Raw genomic sequence first — 19360 nt, 5'->3', positions numbered from 1 at the left:
TGTATATGTATATGTATATGTATATGTATATGAGACCCCTCATATATATAGAATAGTTTTACTGTACTAGAAATTTCGAATTGTTACAATTAACAGCAACTTAACAGAACAAAAAAATTAATTTTCCCATTACTTAAAGCTATTCTTGAGTATAAAATTCAGATATAACAAGATAATGATCTCAACATTTCTTGACCTTTTATCTCTTTTTACTAAATATCAGCAGTGAAGTACATGCCCTAGCAGCAGGTGTCTCTTTTCAATGACCATTCAAATGGTAGCCTAAATGAAGTATTTATCTGCCAAAATACTTTCTGTTCTATAGTTGTAGACTGTTTTCTAAAAAAAAAGTACTAGTAAAATGTGTAATGGCTAAACATGGAATTTTTTTTTTCCCATTTTGAAAAGCATTTAATTTTATTTGGTATGTGACTGCATTTAATAGTTTCTTTACATAATAGTGGTGAGGAGCAACGACGAGGATTTTTTTCTTCTTTTTGTTAGTGATAGGGTCACAAACTGAAATTCTGAGGGACAATAATCAGAGACACTATAAAATTCTTCACTGAACTTATCTGCTTCACTGGGCCTGATTCAAAATCTCTGAACAATATTGTTAGTTGTGTGCAGCAAAACCCAGGAATAATAAAACAAATCCTTAAAATTATTCCTGTACTGAATGGCTATAATAAAGGTATGCTATTTTCATACTGGAATGTAAATGCTCTGGAAAGTAGCCAGAATTGTTACCAGATTCAAGAGTTAATTACAGTTGGTTTTATAGTATGGTTTTAAAAATGTAAAAAACCATAGATTTATGTTTTTCATAAATTATGTGTGGTGGTTTTAACACCAGATGGAAATTAAACTCCAAATAAGCCACTTCTCTTCCCCTACCCTTTCCCATAAGGGGGAAGGTACAAAAGCATAGGCTATGGGTTGAAATTATTATTTACTGAAAGCACAAAGTAATGGAAGAAGAAATGCACAGTAATAATATTAATAACCAAAGTGTACAAAAAATGAAGATGTTTTACCCCCAGAATAATGTTCACCATCTCAGCTTGAATAATTAAAAAATTAGAAGATTTCTCATGTCTTTCAGGTAGTAAGAAGCTTCTCTTAATTTTGATAATTCATTGCACTTGCATTTATACTGCAGATTTTAGTAATGAACAATTTGATTTTGGAAAATGCTCACAAGAGTACACTGGCTGTTTTTATATTGATACTGCTTTGCTTTCAGTTTTTATTTTTCAGGTATGCCTCTGCTGAATACAGTTTCAAACAGAAGAGCAAATCACATCAATAATGAGCTAATTCATATGCAGCATACAGTTGACTTGGTTCATACAAGTAGTTGACTTCATTCACACTTTGTCCAGTCACAAAGCATTTTCACAAAGATTTGTGGCTTGCAATCTCAGCTTCCTACTCAGTATAGGTTTCAGGCTTTTCTTTTGGGTTTCCATAAGCTCTGTTTTCAGTCTCTTAGACACCGATTTGCATGAGCACTTTATGGCCTTACTGTCCATGATTATATTTATTTTGTGAACAAGATAAAAATGGGCCATAAACCTTCCATTGCTCTAGTTAACTTAGAGCATCTGCTCTAGTAATAAACACCTGGTTGGGTAACATTGACATCTGTGAATCTCTCAGTTGATAGACTTGCCCTCACTGAGTATGCCAGCAGAGATGATGAAAATATTATTAGACCTATTTCACACACTTCTTTTTGTAGTCCTATATACCTTTGCCAAAGTTGAAGTCTGGCTGTGTGGCTTCAACACACTTTTTTCCTTATTTTTACCGCTCAAAGCTTTACTTTGTAGCACCTACCACAACCCACTGTATACCTCTGATGCTTTCATGAAAAGCTGTAAAGAATACATTTGCTAGAGATAGATAGCTTTCAAGGAGCTGGAATACAAGGAAACTTTGACAGGGAGCTGAACAGCAGCTTTCTTTAATTATGTATTATGCTCCTGGTAAACGTGAGCGCCAAAAAGTTTGTAGCATCATACTGACAAGTATCACTTGAAGGACTACATGCCTTCAATGAAAAAAAGCAAAGTGGAAGCTCATGAGTTTCAATCAAAACTGTCACAGAATTTAGGGACCGTTTCAGATAATCATGATTTTTGTCCAGAAAATATGCAGAAAAGAAACAGTGTAAGTAATAAAGCTGTATCCCCTGTCAGAAGTCCTTGTTTGTTTTGATAATATCATCCCTCATTTCTCAACAAACATTTGCAAACCAGTCTGAAAAGATGAATAGAGGACAAGCTATATTACAGCTGTCGCACCTGGGAATTTTTTATTTTTCCCTTAGACAAAGATCTTCTTCTTCATCTAATTTTGAACCAGTGAAGTGTGCAGATATGTAATCTTTGATTACAGCTATAATTGAAATGTGTGTATGTGTACATGTGTTTTTGAGTGAGTGTGTGAGAGAGTTACGTATGTTCTCACCTATACCTGTCTTCATAAGTTTATGTAGAAACATACAATGCCAACTTCCACATTGAACTAAATCAATACACAATATTTTGGTTTGCAATCTCCAGGTAAAATACTCATTCTCTGCAACTAATTTTTAATAATATTTTTCATCTTCTGGTTAGTTTCTCTTTGAATTTTTTACCTTAAGGCAGAGGATTCAGCTCTCAGACTGATATGCTCTAAGCGTAATGCCAATGTAATCTTCTTTAATTCTGTGAGAATTAAAGTCCTTGTTCTACAATTAATTCAAGTTTCGCATGATCTTGCTGCTTGTCTTACAAGTTCAAGTCCAAGCATTTGCAAATAGGATACCAATGAAATGTAAAATTCAATCTGGTTTTTGTGAGTATCATCCCATTGTAGGTTTTTTACTCAGTTTCATCAAGCTGACGATTGTGATGACAGAGAGCAGATAGCAAAATTTAGTGGATTTTGACAAGTTTAGATAGCCAGCTTACTTTGATTCTTCCATTAGATGGCTTATGTCAGGGAAGAATTATCCACCAGCTATTTTTTTTAAAGGATATGATGTGAATTTAATGTATGGAGAGGTTGTGATGGAACAAACACCTCTGGGAGTGAAGCCAACATTTCTGACTTTGAAGTTGTATATATCAACATGTCCTAAAAAGAATTTACAAGCAGCTGGGTTGTGGGGGCAGTGCCTCTCTTTTTCTTTTATCATTCCTGAAGCTCTCTACCTGAGGCTTTCATATCTTGGGTTCTAAATACAAAACTATTAAGTGAAAGGTCCTCTGACACGCTTTTAAGAAATTATTGTCCTGAATTTGTGGGCAGAGTTCAATTAAATATGTTCAAGGGAGATGTTGAAGGATAGATTGCACATTTTAATGGACTTGCTTTTGAAGATGAATATCAAAATAAGCATTCACTGTGTCTATTATTCAAAAGCTGACTAAAAGTTAAATTTTGGAGGTGTCTAATTGTCTGACAAACTGCTACTAAAAGCTACTGAAGCCAGTACAGAAAAACAGACCATCCAGAGTTGTACTCCCTCTCAGCCACAAGGAATTCTACAAGCAAAACCACAGAATCACCCAATGGAAATAGTTTTTTTCCTCCATTAACTGAAGCAGACTAGACAACACTGAATTTTTAGAGTAGACAAGATTAATTTCATCCATCCAATAGTCATGTATGCCATGTAAGGATTTGGTTCTTAGTTTTTAATCACAGCAAGATTTGAATGTTTTAATGTTTTAAAAGTCTCTCTGACTTTTCCTGAGAAACACACAAATACACTTTTAAACTGGTAAGTATTTGCCATCATCTGTAACATGAAAATATATCCAAATCCAAGCAAACAAACCCACCCCACCTAAATGATTATCATAAGTTGGAATAATTTAATGGTAAATAAAAATACCAGATTCAATTAAAGTGAGGAATGAAGATTGCCTGGAACCAAGTGGTCAAAAAAAAAAACAAACCAAGAAGAAATAAGGAAATCGATTACTGATTTCATGCACAAATACTGTCACACAGACTCACATATTGTTTTACTCAAAGGAAGTAAATGCCAATATACTAACTTTAATTATTCTACATGGAAGGTTTTATTTATTGTTTGTTTGTTTGTTTTTTGGCAAACTAGCCTAATATATTTCATGCAATGTACAAAATTATACACAATGTAGCAGTCAGAATGGAAGTATTGCACAATAAATGCATTCTTGCAAGCCATTTAGGAAAGGTAAATTTTTAGGAGGGGCAATTTCTTTTCATATAGTCAACCGACAGAGTCCACACTTATGAATTATCCCTTTAATTAAAGGTATTCATTCACCCATAAAGGAGCTTTCACATTCCTTTACCATCAGGACTTCCAAAGCAATAGTAACAATATAATTTTAAACTCTGTTAAGATGTTTCAATTTAGCCTTTTCATGCATTGCTAAATGTGCCAATATTGTATTTATGCATAATATAAAATATATGGTGTAATTGATTAGCTCAAATGCATGTATTCCCATACTTTGATCTATGCTGGTTAAAGATCATTCTAGTCACACAAAAATTAAATATGACAAACAGTGAGTTTCATTCTAAAATACAGATTGATAGGGAAAAACTTACTTCCTGGAGTTATAGCAGCCTAGTAGCAGCTGATTTTAAGCATTAACATTAGAATTCTATTTTCATGTTTATTTGTACTATTATCTACAGAGAACTAGAAACAACCAACCAAAAAATATAGCTAAATCTAAAGAACTAAGAAGAGAGAAATCACTGCAATCTAACCATCAAATTATTCTGCAAGATGTGATCGGTGATACATCGGTGAATTGAAATTCTCTTGAATTGTTGAGAACGTGTACACATCACACTAAAGTATATTTGGGATTTCTCCTTTATTTTATATAGCTGATTTCTCCTATTTAAGAGACTCTTAGTTCTAAACAATCTCATCCTCGTAAGTGTCAGAAGAAAGTTAACTACAGATTGACATATTGTAGGAGGAATGCATTATGTATTCATTTTTCAGCATACAATTAGTTAGAAATCCAGCTGTAGGCTAGAACCTACAGCTAAGGCTGCCTTACCAATGCCTTTATATTGCAGAAAGGTATGTTGAAACTCTCAAATAAATGAAGAGTACTGTACAACAAAATTCAAATAGAAGCATCAATGCATAAGTGATTAAATAAGCTTAAACCAGCAGCATTCGTTTTTGGGATCCCATATCATGACAAGTTCAATGAAAGTTTAAATTAATGAAGCATGTTGATCTGATGAATCTCACTGAAAGTGTGTACTACTGGGAGGTACTCAGACTGTCTGAATCAAAAAGGGGAAAGGAGAAAAATAAAAAAAATTGAAAGAGCATGAAGATTTAAAAGTATGAGACAAAAGGTGAAACCCTTTTTGTCAGCATGTATTTTTTTATTTATAAAGATAATGATGGTCAGAGAAATCTCTATAGGCTTCATCCATGTCCCGTTTTAATGACTGATTCATGCATTTTATGATAGTTCCATGTTTTTTTTTCATGTGGAAGGAAATTATTAAAAAAATCCCCAGAAGATAAGTAAAAGAAAAACAAAAACACAAAGCATCACAAAATGTATAAATGTTCTGCCAATAAATTAGAATTATTTTTCAGTAGGTACCTTAGATGCCTTTTGCAAATAACAGTTTGAAAAGAATTTGAGCATGAAAATTTCATGAATATGTCTTGATAATAGTTTAGATTCTGCCTGTTTCTAGCTGCTTTTACTTTGGCCTTACACACAACACTCTGAGCTGAAATACACCCTGAAGTACTTCAGGCACCATGAAATAGTAATCTACTTAACCAGGACCTGTGTGGAACCAGAACAGAATGCTACTTTCTAAACTGGTCTTCTCACAGTTTTTTTCCCTTGAAGTTGATTATATTTGCATTATTTAATATATTCATGTTTACACCTTTTTCCAATTTTCATTGTGGCTCAGACCAAAAAAAGTCATTAACTGCCAGATGTAAGCACAGCAGACACCATGGGTAGAGTGAGTGCGCCGTGTTAGCATTTGACCATTATTCATACAAAGCCAAGGAGGGGGGTACAAGTAAATTCTTGCTGCATTTCATAGCCTATATCTTGGGATAATGACCTCTGCTCGAAACAGTATCTCCAATTGTACTAGGCTCCTACAGGTGACATTAAAGTGAAGGAGGATTATTTTGGGATATAACCATATTGACCAAACAATTATCTTGTGGAAACAGTGGATAATTACAGCAACTTTCCTTCTTAAATAACTAATTCAGCATTTGAAATATGGGTCTACTTCAGTGTCTTGCCACAAATGGCCTTCAAGATCTCTATAAGTCTTTTTCATAGAACCACTTTTGCTTTTACAGATGAAAGCAAAACGTGAAAAGTGTTAATTACATTGTCATTTTCCTACTGTTTTGCTACATTTTGAATGAATTTTCTTTTAAAAGTGCTTCCCAATTTTATACCAAAATTCTCTTTTCAGTTACATCTTCTTAAATTTGATTTTTTCTGGAGTCAGATTACTGAATCATAGAATCATTAAGGCTGGAAAAGACCTCATGACCAAAGATCATGAAGTCCAACTGTTGACCAGGACCAAAGCTATGGGAGAAATTCTACACATTTGTTCTTCAATTTTTAGCCTCATTAAGATGAGGCTTATCTGAGCTACTAACTCAGGTTTTACAATGATCTTTTCAAAGCTCCATATCTTAATATTTTGCTCATTCATTTTCATTGCCGAGCTGAAAACACAATGCTGAAGTTAACAAGAAGTTAAAATGTCTGATTCATCTGAAATGCAGGCTCCTGAAATTCTGAAAAACAGTTTTAGGATCCTAAAGTAACCTTTGACAATTTTCCTACATAGAGGCTCTACAAGAAGACGTGCATCTTGAAAGTACAAATAACGTGGTTTTCTTTTTGGCGAATATATACAAGAAAAGAAAGCAACTAGATCTGATCAACTACCAGCTGAAGCATGAATATTCTCACCCTCCAGACCCAAAAAGTCTTTGTTGGTAAGACAGCCCTTAGGGATGTGAAATGTGATTTTTGTTGCGCCTTGAAGTTGGCTCATCCTCAGTGTTGCTGAGTTGCAACCTTCTGATTCTGGTTTTCTCGTGTCAGTCTTTTTCCTCCAGAATCCTTAGCTGCCCCCTATGACAATCTCAACAATACACTTACCTGTTATGAGTTTTGACAGCCTAACAAAATTGAACCAGCACCTGGCTCACTGAAACACGAGGCTGAAGGTCACATTAAGAGCCTTAAGCTGGCTGGAAGATAAACTGAGTATCCCTCCTGGCTACAGGCTTAAATTAAATGGCAATGTGGTTGTGGGACAGGTGTGGAGGAAGAGCAAATTGCGTCCAGCTAGGTGGAAGTCTAATTGCTATTCAAGGCCCTTGGTTTCTGTGGGCATATCCAGAAGCCTGCAGGGCTCCTAGGAGAATATGTTTGCCATTTCTGATGGGGATATCCCAGCTTCCCATTTGCACTGGACATCTCTCTGCAACCATGTAAATCTGTTCCTGCATAAACACAGATGCAGTTATGTAGGTTAAAAGTTTTGCAGGTTTTATTTTAAACATTTTATTTCAGTTTTTATATAGATGCAATATTTATTTTCTTAAATTGATAATGTGAAAGAAGTTTAGAAGATAATGGAAAAGTTACTTTCTTATTTCTTCCTTTACGAATGTTTAATCTATTTCTTGACAATGTTCACCCTTCATCAACTTTTTTTCATCCATTTTCTAGCTGTTACACCTGGTGCTATTGCTGGGAAATGATGCAGTCAGTGTTTCTTGTCAATGTAAGCTAGAAGTGCCTGACATGCACTTGCTATTGCTGCTGGTGCCTATTAATGTCCTCATGTGTTCCAGTAGTTTAAAAATTAGGGAGGGCAACTTGGCACTGCGGGATTCTGCAGATTAAATTGCTAAGAAATAAATGAATGTAATTAAATCCAACATCATTGATGTCTGAATCTATTTCTGGCCACCAACATGCCAATACTTTGTCTGCCACAGTAAATTTTGTGGGGATCCTGGACTGTAGAAGTGCATAGAGCAATATGATATAAGCCTTTGTTATTTTTTCATGGTGTCTGATATATCCATGTAATCTATCCAACTCATCTATTCTGTAATCTTTTACAAATTCATGAGTATCCATGTACATTTATATGCTTTGATGCTGCACAGCAGGGAGACAGGTAGCTTAGCTAATCAATCAGTTGGCCATGGGAAAAAAAGATGTCTGCATTCAAAAAGCATAAGAACTGATCCTCTGATGGGTGTGAAACTTCAGTGAGTAACAAATATAAAAAGAAGAAGCTGAGGATGTATCTCCTTCCTCATATGCAATGTGTTCTGTAACATGATACTGCAAAAATCTGCAATGAGGAAGTAATGCTCAAATTGCAATCATTTATTAACAGTTCAAAGAGAAAAAAAAAATCCAGCAGTCAGACAAGTCTTGGTAGTACATTTTAAAAGTACTGTGAACTAATGAGTTGTAATCCTTTCTGTGAATTGAACTGCTATTTCTAAGATATATTGGTCTTTCTGGAAATTGATGTAAATGATTTATACTTGAATGACTTGGACACGTCATGCCTGAGTTGGCTGCTGCTGTCACTGGCATGGCTAAACCTGAGTCTGAGTAGTCTTGTGCAGTTTATCTAATTGTACAGCTGATATTTTTGCTTTGTCATCCTTGAGAAATATCTTTGTAGAAGTATATTATTTTTGAGAAACTTTTCAAAGAGAATTTTGGACTAAGATATATGTTAATCTATTTTTGGTACATGCAGTATCACAAAAATAAATGATGACAGAAAATAGTGTTTACTCTTGCAATTAATCATATTTTCTGTTCCTTCTTTAAGGACTTAAAGAGCAGTTGCCTGTCTCAAATCGAGACCACTGAAGGAATTTGCTGTAAGATAAGGAGAAATTTTTGGAAGGATGGTGCTAATTCCAGGTGTGATGGAGATGAAATTTGGTCAGCACATCCTGTTTAAGGTATCCAGAAAAAAATTTCCACTGTGGCAAACTGTGAAGAATGAAGCAATTGCTCGAACACATACAACCCCAAGTTATTTAAGTAACACCAATGACCACCCTGCTGATACCCAGAACTTGGATTGCATAAAGGTGGTACTCCCAGAAGAATGACTCAGGGACCCCACCCACCATTGAGAAGCCCAGGGTGAAGAAGGATGAACAGGATGCCGCTGGCTCCACAGGTGGTGACTGTCTTCTACTTGATCTCTCTCTTCTTCCCTCCCTTCTCCTCCTCTTTTCTATTTCTTTCTCTCTACCTCACATTTACTGTTAAATAAAATCCATGCTATTGACTTTGGCATATGGTCTTGTTTGCACTTTAATTCAGGAAGAGGCTTCTCTTATAATCAGATCTTAACAACTTCTACTGGTAAAAATTGCAACCTGTGGTACTGGGAGGATTAGTTCATTGGCAAATGAGGGTGATGCTGTCACTATAGAGTTTCTTCTAAAAAATTCTTGTCTTGGGAATCAGCTATTATTAAACCTGTACAAACTAGCCACAAGACTCCCTTTACTTGTTATTTAGCCACTACATGTGCAGAAAGCAATAAAAAAAAAAAAAAGACAAAAAAAAAAAGACTTTTTAAATTCTGCAGCTACTGTCAAGCAAAATGAAGCAAAAGAGAATCCTTGTTTGCAGCTAAGTCCCAACACCTACAATCAATATACATGGTTGTTTGGAACAAAATGTCTGTTTTCCTAATCAGGTTTCTCTTTCAACTGAGGTTAGCCATTCAAAGGATTCCTCGTGCCATTTTAGCATGGTATGCAAAGGATGAGAATTGCTCATTTATGGCTCTGTGGCATCAGGAAGTCACTGTGGTGATAGTCCATCAAGAAAGTAGATGTAGTTTATGCATGAAGTGAGCTCTGAATGTTGTCTCACTATTTGTTGTTAAAAAGAATCATGTATAACTGGAGGGGCAAGCAACCTTAATGAGCTATTAGACATACTGTCACACTAAAGTGGTCATAGGCTGCTAATTATCAATGGTTATTTCTATAACTGTCTTCCTCCGGAACTTTTAATGCATCACATAAGTTACTCCTCACCTTTTCCAAAAGCTCTTGAGAGACGATAAAGGGTACAGCCTTTGGAGTTCAGTTTTCACAAAAGTGTCTGCTCCTAAGCAGCAGGTTTGAAAACGTTGGCAAAGAACTACTCTTCAGTGTATTTTCATGTTAAATAAATGTTCTTATTGGAAATAAATGTCTCATTTCCAGTTTAATTTTTCTTATCTTCAGTCTCAGAAATTATGAGAGAGTATATGGTATGAGAAACTCCCAGAATATTTTTATAGCTACTAAGGAAACACATGCTTTCTTCTTGTTTTCCTTTAATTTTTTTCTCAGAAAGTAATGAAATATTCTACATCAAATTAGTAGTGTGATTTGAATCAATTAAAAGACTGCTCTGTCTATTGTTCAGGATTATTCTTTAGCCACTGACCCCCCACCTACAGTTCTTCCCTTCTTACAGGCATGCATACTTTCTTCCCACATCCTCAGTAGTTTGAGGGCAAGCAGAGGATATCATTAGATATGTCTATCCACTGGGCACATACTGTAATCCCACAGAGAAAGCAGTCCTGATCAGTGAGTGTTGAGGTCCAGCAGTTTAATAGCCTGTGTCTCATTTCTCAAGGTTTGAAGTCAGAAGAACTGAGCAGCTGATCAGTAGCCACAGATGTGCAAATCTGTGGGAAACCCAGACTGTCTACTTGCTGCCTAACCAAATGTGGTCCTATGAGCAATAGGATAAGTGAAATGCAGGGTAGTCCCTCTCTGAGGCCAAAGCCAAAACTCCCAGTGACTTCCCAGAACATAATCTTTTTGAGACAGTGATGGATTATCCTACAGCAAAAAATCCTACTCTGTCAGATTAAAAGAAAAAAGGAGCTTTGGAGGTTTCAGATCAAATGAAAGAACACCACACAAAGAACTTTCTGAATTGGAAGGGTCAGCAAACCTATATTCTGCAGCTGTTCTTTAATTCTGTACTGTGAAAAGCTCTTTAGGTCATGCAAAACTGGTCACACAAAGTTCCATGTTACACACAGAATGAGGAAAGAAGTATTTTCAGGTAGCTACAAACATCACTGTTATCTCTCAGTAGATTGTCTCTCTTAACTGGAAAATGTAGTCTGCACTGGTGGATAAGCCAACATTTAAAAGTTCTTTAAATGATTGTTGTAAACCACTGAAGCCCAGCTTTCTTCTTTATAGGAAAGCACTCTTCCATGAATGATTTGTGATTCAGTGCAGAGGAAACTCATATGCAAAACTGTATCACTTAATTCACTACCACAATGTAGGAGAGGAGAAAAGAAAAGAGAAAAATGTTTTAAAATCAGTGGCAATGCTAAAAATAGTGTTTATTTGAGGGATGAGAAGTACTGTTGTGCAACTGTTTATTGAATTTGTTGTTTATCCTTTGAACAGTGCTGACAATTAAAACAAATGTATAATGAATATTAATGAAAATGAGGATCGAAATTGGGACAGTTCTAATGAAGTTAATAGTTCTGGGTCAGTTACAACTATAAAAAGTTTAAATTTTCAAACAATTTCACCATATTTTACAATTTTAACTATACAATAAAATCTTTGTCTGTCAAACTGACCGCATAATGGTTCAGATTCCAAGTACTATATTTTTCCCTCTGTGCTGTAAGATGATTTATTGATTTAGAATCATAGAATTATTTAGTTTGGAAAAGACCTTTAAAATCATCAAGTTCAATGAGATAACCCTTAACCAAGTTAACCCTTGGATATCTTCCTGCTGAATTAAACTATCATCAAATTCTGTTTAAAAATTTCAAAAAAGGTCATTTCAGGAGGAGCTGCATTTCTCTGATTCAGTTTAGCAGGACGGTGAGAATGTATAGTCCCAAACTCACATACAATAATTCTATGAGAAACCGCATTATTATTTTATCTGATATCATTCTCTCATCATCAGACAAATTATTTAATTAAAGAGCACTTTTCAGGAGGCATCTTAGCCGGTGCAGGGTATTTTCCACTGATGATGTTGTATAAACCATATAATTAAGTTGACTTTTTAGCTTCACTTTGGATAGATTAAGTACATTTAGGCTTAATGCTTATTCTTCATCAGATATTTTGTCCAACCCCTAGTTCACATCTGGGCCTTTTCTCTCTCTCTCTGGTATCTCCAAATATTCACTTTTTTGTTTAAAAGAGGGACAGCAAAACTGAAATGAGTCTTTCCACATAGTTTTCATCAGTGTTGTATTTGGAGACATCTTTAACTTCACTTGTTTTCTATTTACTGCAGTGGGTTTCGAGTTGATTTTTAGTAAGTTCATGTATTCATGGATAACCTCTAAAGTGGCTGCCCAAAGACCAATCTTTCAGAATCTGTGGCAAGCCCTTGTGCCTCACCAAAGCTTAAGTAGCATGATCTGACTTCCATTTTCCCCAAAACAAGAAGGACTTTACCTTTGTGAATTGCAAGGACTGCAGCTTCTATTTAAATCACGACTCAGCAGTAGAATCTTACTTTTCTTTAAAAAAATGATTTCCAAACACTGTATCTCACTGAGCAAAATATTAGACAAACTTGCTCGCAGTGAGCAGGGCTGAAATTGTCACAGAACCAATACAATATTGCATGCAGCTAGGAGACATGGATTTTCATAAAAGTAGTGTGCTTTCCCAATAAAATCTACCTGTTCCTGTCTGCAAAATTTGACAAAGAGGGCCTGGAAACCCTGTCTTTGAGAAATTAAGATAGCCCAATGCCAGGTAAGGAGTGCAGATACTGAATGGTAACTAGTTCTAGTTTTGGACTTGAGACCTGACTGCTTCTTGGCGACACACAGACACTTTCACATTCACTCTGTAGGTTTGTAGGAATCAGGTCTGGGAGCCTCTGTGCTGTCTTATCTGCATGTAGAGAGAGAGTTTATTAAACTTGAATCCTTTCAAAGTATTCCCTGCTGTAGCCTCCTAATCTATCACATCTATCTTGGTCTCCTGGTTTTCACATTTCTTTTGCAATTGCCTTTATTTGCCTCATTTTCATATGAACTGACTATGCTTAAAAATTGTTTATATTTTATTATGTTCTTGTTTTGCCTTCATTGTTACTATCCTTCTAAACCGTATATAATCCACACACTTTATCAGGAGATACATATTTTAAAAACAGATGCCTACATATCATTTCCTAAATTTCCCTTATTTTCCAGTAATTTTGCTGATTTTTGAAATGTTCTAGACAGAAACATCTACCTAACACAAATGTACAAACAATATATATACATGCAGACGTGCATGCACCATTTCATATATGCATATATGTGTATGTTATTTAAGTTGTAAAGTTAAAAGGCAAAAATTATATTTAGGTGTCTTAAATATATAGTGAGAAAGAAAAATCATTAATCATAATAAAATTGTACATAATTCTAACCATAATAATTTTTTGAGAAATAATCCACATTGTCTTTGATGAGTATTTTACGGAAGATTTGTGTTTGCATTCAACAAACTTCAAGTGAGTCAAAACCAGAGCCCTAAATTATAGTAGAATCAAAAACACTGTCAAATTTGTGCAATCCTCCTAAAGATACATTGCTCAAGACAGGCAGGAAGATTTCTGTGTGTGGTATCACCTGCTTAGCAAATAGAAAAGAAGATCAACTAAAGGATCAGTTAATTAAATTTTTCACTTTATTCCTAGAAAACATTTTGTGATATTGTCAACAGTATCTGCAGGATCTGACTTCCAAAGAGAAGACCCAAAACACTGGTCCCAAAGGGATTTCTGAGTTCATTTAACATTTGGATATTTTTTTTCAAACAACCCCAGAGGTAATAGCCCCTGAACATAAGACACAAAAGCCTTTTATAAACTCAATTAATAAAAGGAATGGAAAAACTCCATTCTGAAAAAGCAGCAAAAACAATCCCATGTCTAAGGTGCAATTAATTGTTCTAAAAGAAGGACTGCAGACACCTTAGCAGAATAACAACAGAGACAGAACTGCTGTAGGTATAAAGGGGGAAGTAAAGAGGCAGGGCTAGGGCCAGCCAACCATAAAGATAAAAACTAGGAATCTCCAGAAAGCACCTATCCAGTGCTTAGAAAAATCAACACATTCACATGTAGGATGTTAGCAGCTATAACATGCACAGTAACAGTCTCAGCAACTTGAATCTATTCATTGTTGCCTGTGGTAGTAACTTTGTGATCATCTGGTGTCCTCTTTGTGATTGCCAGCATCTGACCCAGGTTAAAAGGCAGAAAAAGAAAAGTTGAGTTGGTTTTATCTCAGAAGCAGAGCCCTGTCAGGATTAAACTCAACAGGGGTATTTTGCCAACTTTTTTATCCTGTGTTGAAGCCAAACTTAGTGTGATGCCTGCTATGAAGCATGCATATGTTACACATGCATATGCACTGCATATCTTACAAGACAGAGGTCAGATCCAATTTCTGATCTGTGAGTCAGGTTAGGTAATCCCTGCCCTATGTCTCAATATGTTTCAAATATTTTAAAATAGATGTTAGAGGAAATTGAGTTAACATTAATATTTCAAGCATCCAACAGCAAGCATAAGTCTGTGAACTGATTAATATGTTTAACAAAAGTTCAACTTCTGGTGGGAAGTGGCGGAAGGAAGTGAGGAAGGAAGGAAGTGAGGAAGGAAGTGAGGAAGGAAGTGAGGAAGGAAGGGAGGAAGGGAGGAAGGGAGGAAGGGAGGAAGGAAGGAAGGAAGGAAGGAAGGAAGGAAGGAAGGAAGGAAGGAAGGAAGGAAGGAAGGAAGGAAGGAAGGAAGGAAGGAAGGAAGGAAGGAAGGAAGGAAGGAAGGAAGGAAGGAAGGAAGGAAGGAAGGAAGGAAGGAAGGAAGGAAGGAAGGAAGGAAGGAAGGAAGGAAGGAAGGAAGGAAGGAAGGAAGGAAGGAAGGAAGGAAGGAAGGAAGGAAGGAATAGTTTCCATTTTACTTTTTGCCTCTTTCTTGTTTACCTGTACCCAGCAGTTCTATCTAGATAGCAGGATCTATTTTTGACTGCAGAGAAAGAGTCTGACATGCAGGTCCTTGAGAAAGGTTTAACATGACAGAGATATATTCCCAATGTGACCTGTAAATTATATGGGCCACATGTTCTTTTTGTGCCTTAGCAGAATGAACACAATTGACTGCAGTGGAGCTCTCCTTTGCTTGTCAATTTGCTTATGATAATACATTTATGAAGGTACACTATGGCATGGAGGTAAAACTCTGTGAGAAAAAGCTTTGAAGTTTTTTTTAATGAGATGATTCATTACAAAGATGTATATTTCACATGTGATGTTGGAAATAGGTTTTCTGTCACCATCATATTTTCTGAAAATTCCCTTTGCCAGGATTTCTTCTCCTGGGAAGCTGAGAAGCCTCCGAGAAAAAAGGAAAACAATAATTATCTCCTGTGTTTTGCTGCTTTGGAATGTGGTTTGGACATTGTTTACCAACTGGTCATTGTTTGATTGGTTTCACCTGAATTGTTTTAACTTACTGACCAATCATGACCCAGCTGTGTCCAGCCTCTAGAGAGTCACCAGTTTTTGATTAGCATCTTTTTCAGCCTTGTGGTATTACATTTTATTTAAATGGTATGCTCTGTCTCAGCCCTTGAGAATGTATGGTTTACTCCAAGCCTCCTGTATGGTTTTCTCCAAGTATCATGTATCTGTAATCCTATTGGCCCAGGTTTTATTCTGCTCCCACTTTGAATCTTCCTGTTAAGCTGTGCAGGGGAGACACCAGCTCCTCTTGGCCTTTTTCTCCCTAGGCTCTCTCCCCTTCCCCTTCTCCCTCAGAAACCATGCTGCTCCCAAGGGGTGGAACACCCAATAAACCCTCATCTAATTAGCACCCTCAGAAACTGTGTGGAGTCTCCTTGCCTGCCTGCTGCTACCAGCAAACACACAGCTTAGGGGACTCCCCAGGGACCCCCCAAATAAACTGTTACAAAGTCTTCTGTAAGTATCCTCTCTCTATTCTTTAATATAGTTTTAGTAGAATAGAATAGAATAGAATAGAATAGAATAGAATAGAATAGAATAGAATAGAATAGAATAGAATAGAATAGAATAGAAGCCTTCTAAGAACATGGAATCAGATTCATCATTTCCTTCCTGCCATGGGGGACTCCAAAAATACCACAGTTTTCCTCTCACCTCTTCTAAGTATGGTACAAATTAAAGTTATCTTGAAAAAAAGCTCTAATAAATTTTTTCTGAAAATACTGCTTAATTTCAAAAACTACATTTTATTTTTTTTAATATGAAAACAAAGGAAATACAAATAAAGGAAAGCATAAATGAAGCAGCTCTGTTTGTTTTGCAAAAAGGATCAATTTTGCCTCCTTGTTTTTTCTGCATCTATTTGAATAAAGGGCAGGTGTGATGACTTTTAACCAAAAATTTTATTTGCTTGTAACCAAAACTCTCTAAAAATAATGTGGATAAACTGAAAATCAGGAAAGCTTTTTTGCAGCTTCAGGTAAATGAGATTATCCAGCATACAATTCTAGTAAATCGTAGATAAATGAAAGATTCCCTAAGCTCAGCTTCCCACATATTTTTCCTCTTTCTCTTGAAATGGATGTTGCTAAGTTCCTCAGTTGAGTTCCTGTGTGTTTATGTGTTTAACCATATAATTTTATTATTTTGAAGGAGGGGAATCAGGACTTTTTAGATTCAGGAGAAGTTGGATAAATATTACTTTTTTTCAGTGCAACATCTGAATTCATCTGTCTGCAGCCTCTTCAAAAACTAGTCACATATTGACTTAACTGAACAGCAATATTTGTACTACATGCTTCATACTGTGCCAAGTAAGTCACCAAGGCACTCAGTACAAGTTTAGCTGTCCACACATCTGTTGTTTGCTATAGCAAGTTTGACATTAACACATCCAGGAGTCCTCAGTGGAGCTGTGTAGCAGATTGCGCCATACTGAGAACACAAAGGAATGTCAGGTGATTGGCAAGTCTTTAACACCTTTTTCAAAACACAGACTCTGTTGGGGTGTGTGTGTAAAAGTTCCCTCAGGATTTCCAGTTTAGAAATTGATTTTAATCATAATTACAGGAATTTCACATGGACATGGCTCCATTTGGTTTGAAGGAATGACTCATCACTGTGAGTGCTGTAAAGAAAAGAGCTCAAAGAGAGTCAAGTGATTATGGTGGAACAGTTCCAAAGGGATGAATTTGAAGAAGTGATGCATATTAAACCAGATAAGAAATAAATGTCAAAGAAAAACCTGTAAAAGCTGGAACAAGTTTCTGTCATTTGGGCTGATAGAGGTTTATTTAACCACAGGACCTGCTGAGAACACAGCAGATATGTCTGTATCCAGATTCTGGCTTAAGCTCAGCAGATGACACTGAGAAGATTGTAGAAACACATAACAAAAAGACAGAGGTTAAATCCTCTTATAAATATAAAACACATACCCATAAGCCTGACATGGGATAAAACTGACAAAAGATTATACTATTATAACTGATCAATCTCTGATTAAAATAAGACTAAGATAAATTTCAATTTTATATCAGCTACTTTTTAAAAAAAACTTTTCCAAACATTTTATAAAAACTGGGTAAAAAAAAATTATGGCAAACATTCTTTTTGGTTTTCATCTGGCTGAACTTCTCTTTCCTCATACCTTGGCACCAGGTGTACATTAATTTTAGCAGCATACGATACTTTTCTAAAATAGTAGAAAAAGATATTTTAGGCATGATTTCTGATTTTTATAACATGATTTTCTGCTTGCAAACCATTTTCCTTTGTATCCTGTAGTTACTTTAAAAGAGAGATTTGCATCCTCAGACTTCTGTCCTTCCTGTCAGCAGAGACATACTTTCATAAATTTCTGTAATGGCCACAAAGAGGAGAAGATTTTGTAGGCAGATTACATAGTGTCAGGATAGCATTCACATCCGTGAGTATTTGTGATGAAACAGTACATGAGGGCACTGGACCCCCAACAGTCATTTACAAGTCTGCTCAAGCCTAATGAATGGCCTGGTATGGAAACCCTCAGCAGAGGTTCCCTGGCATGTCCTCAAGGCATAATTTCATTCTTCATTTTGAAAATGATCAAGATGTTTAATTCAAAACTGGAATATCGGATAAAGACTTTCCCTTTAAAGCAGTGAGGATAGATGCCTATTGCCCTAAGAAAATACTTCTGAGTCATTCTGCTTTTTATTTTGGTAATATTGTCTTTCCTGCTACCAAATAAATACACAGTGCCTAGTATTTCCCTTAATGTGAGAAGACTTCTTGGTGTCTTGGGTTGTTATTTTTTATTGATTTCTAATCTGGAAAATAGATTGGTCCTCCCTCAAAGTGGCATGACCCCATCCAGCTGGGAAAAAAAAAGGGTTTTAAAATTATTAAATCACAAAAGCTACACATCTACTGGAATGTGAATCTATTCACAAGTTCTTTGTGATTAATGACAACCTATAAGTAGAGTTTTAGAAACCATTTGCAGAACAGTAAAAAGAAAATGGGGTAATTTGTATTAGCATTCCAGATACAGTATGCTACAATGTGATATATAGGATTCTTAGGTAAGACTGAGAAATAGCACTTAAGTGCTAAAACAATGACTCTGTGAGATTAATAGCTAATTTTGAATGTTCAGAGAGCTATCTCTACTTTTACTATTGATTAAAAAAATTCCCATAATTCTTTGTGATATAAAGGTAGCTACACATCACAGAAAAAGTATCAGAAGTGCTCTATCTGCAGCAAGAGGAGCCCAGGTACAGAGCAGGATGCTGGGATTCCTGTTGTGCCTCTCTACTTAATACGCACAAAATTTCCTCTACAGGAAGGAAGTGGAAGCTTTGCTTTCAAGGATGTTATGAGGTCAGTTTGAAAATAGATCAAAAACAAAAGTGTTGTTGGAGTGCATCCTGTGTATATATGCACTATCCATGGATATTTTGGACGCCTCTTCTGGGCAGATGTGTCCAGACGGGAGTACTCGATTTCTGAGGTTTCAGGATCTGTCACAGCAGCCTGCATGTAAGGATCTACTTAGGCCCCTCCAACTTCAATCGCCTTTATTTTCCAAAAGTTAGAACCACAATGTCATATTTCAGTCTCAACAAAGTAGTACATAATGTTGCAGTTAGTGGCTGACATTATGGAGGGTTCCAATGGAGGCTAGGTAGGATATTAAAGTGCTAATTATTTTTCTCACTTACTTGCTTCCCATTATAGAAACTTGTTTTCTTC

This window comes from Fringilla coelebs (assembly GCF_963513975.1).
Source record: "Fringilla coelebs genome assembly, chromosome: 1".
Classification (NCBI taxonomy): domain Eukaryota; kingdom Metazoa; phylum Chordata; class Aves; order Passeriformes; family Fringillidae; genus Fringilla; species Fringilla coelebs.
Note: the sequence above shows the minus strand (reverse complement) of the source record.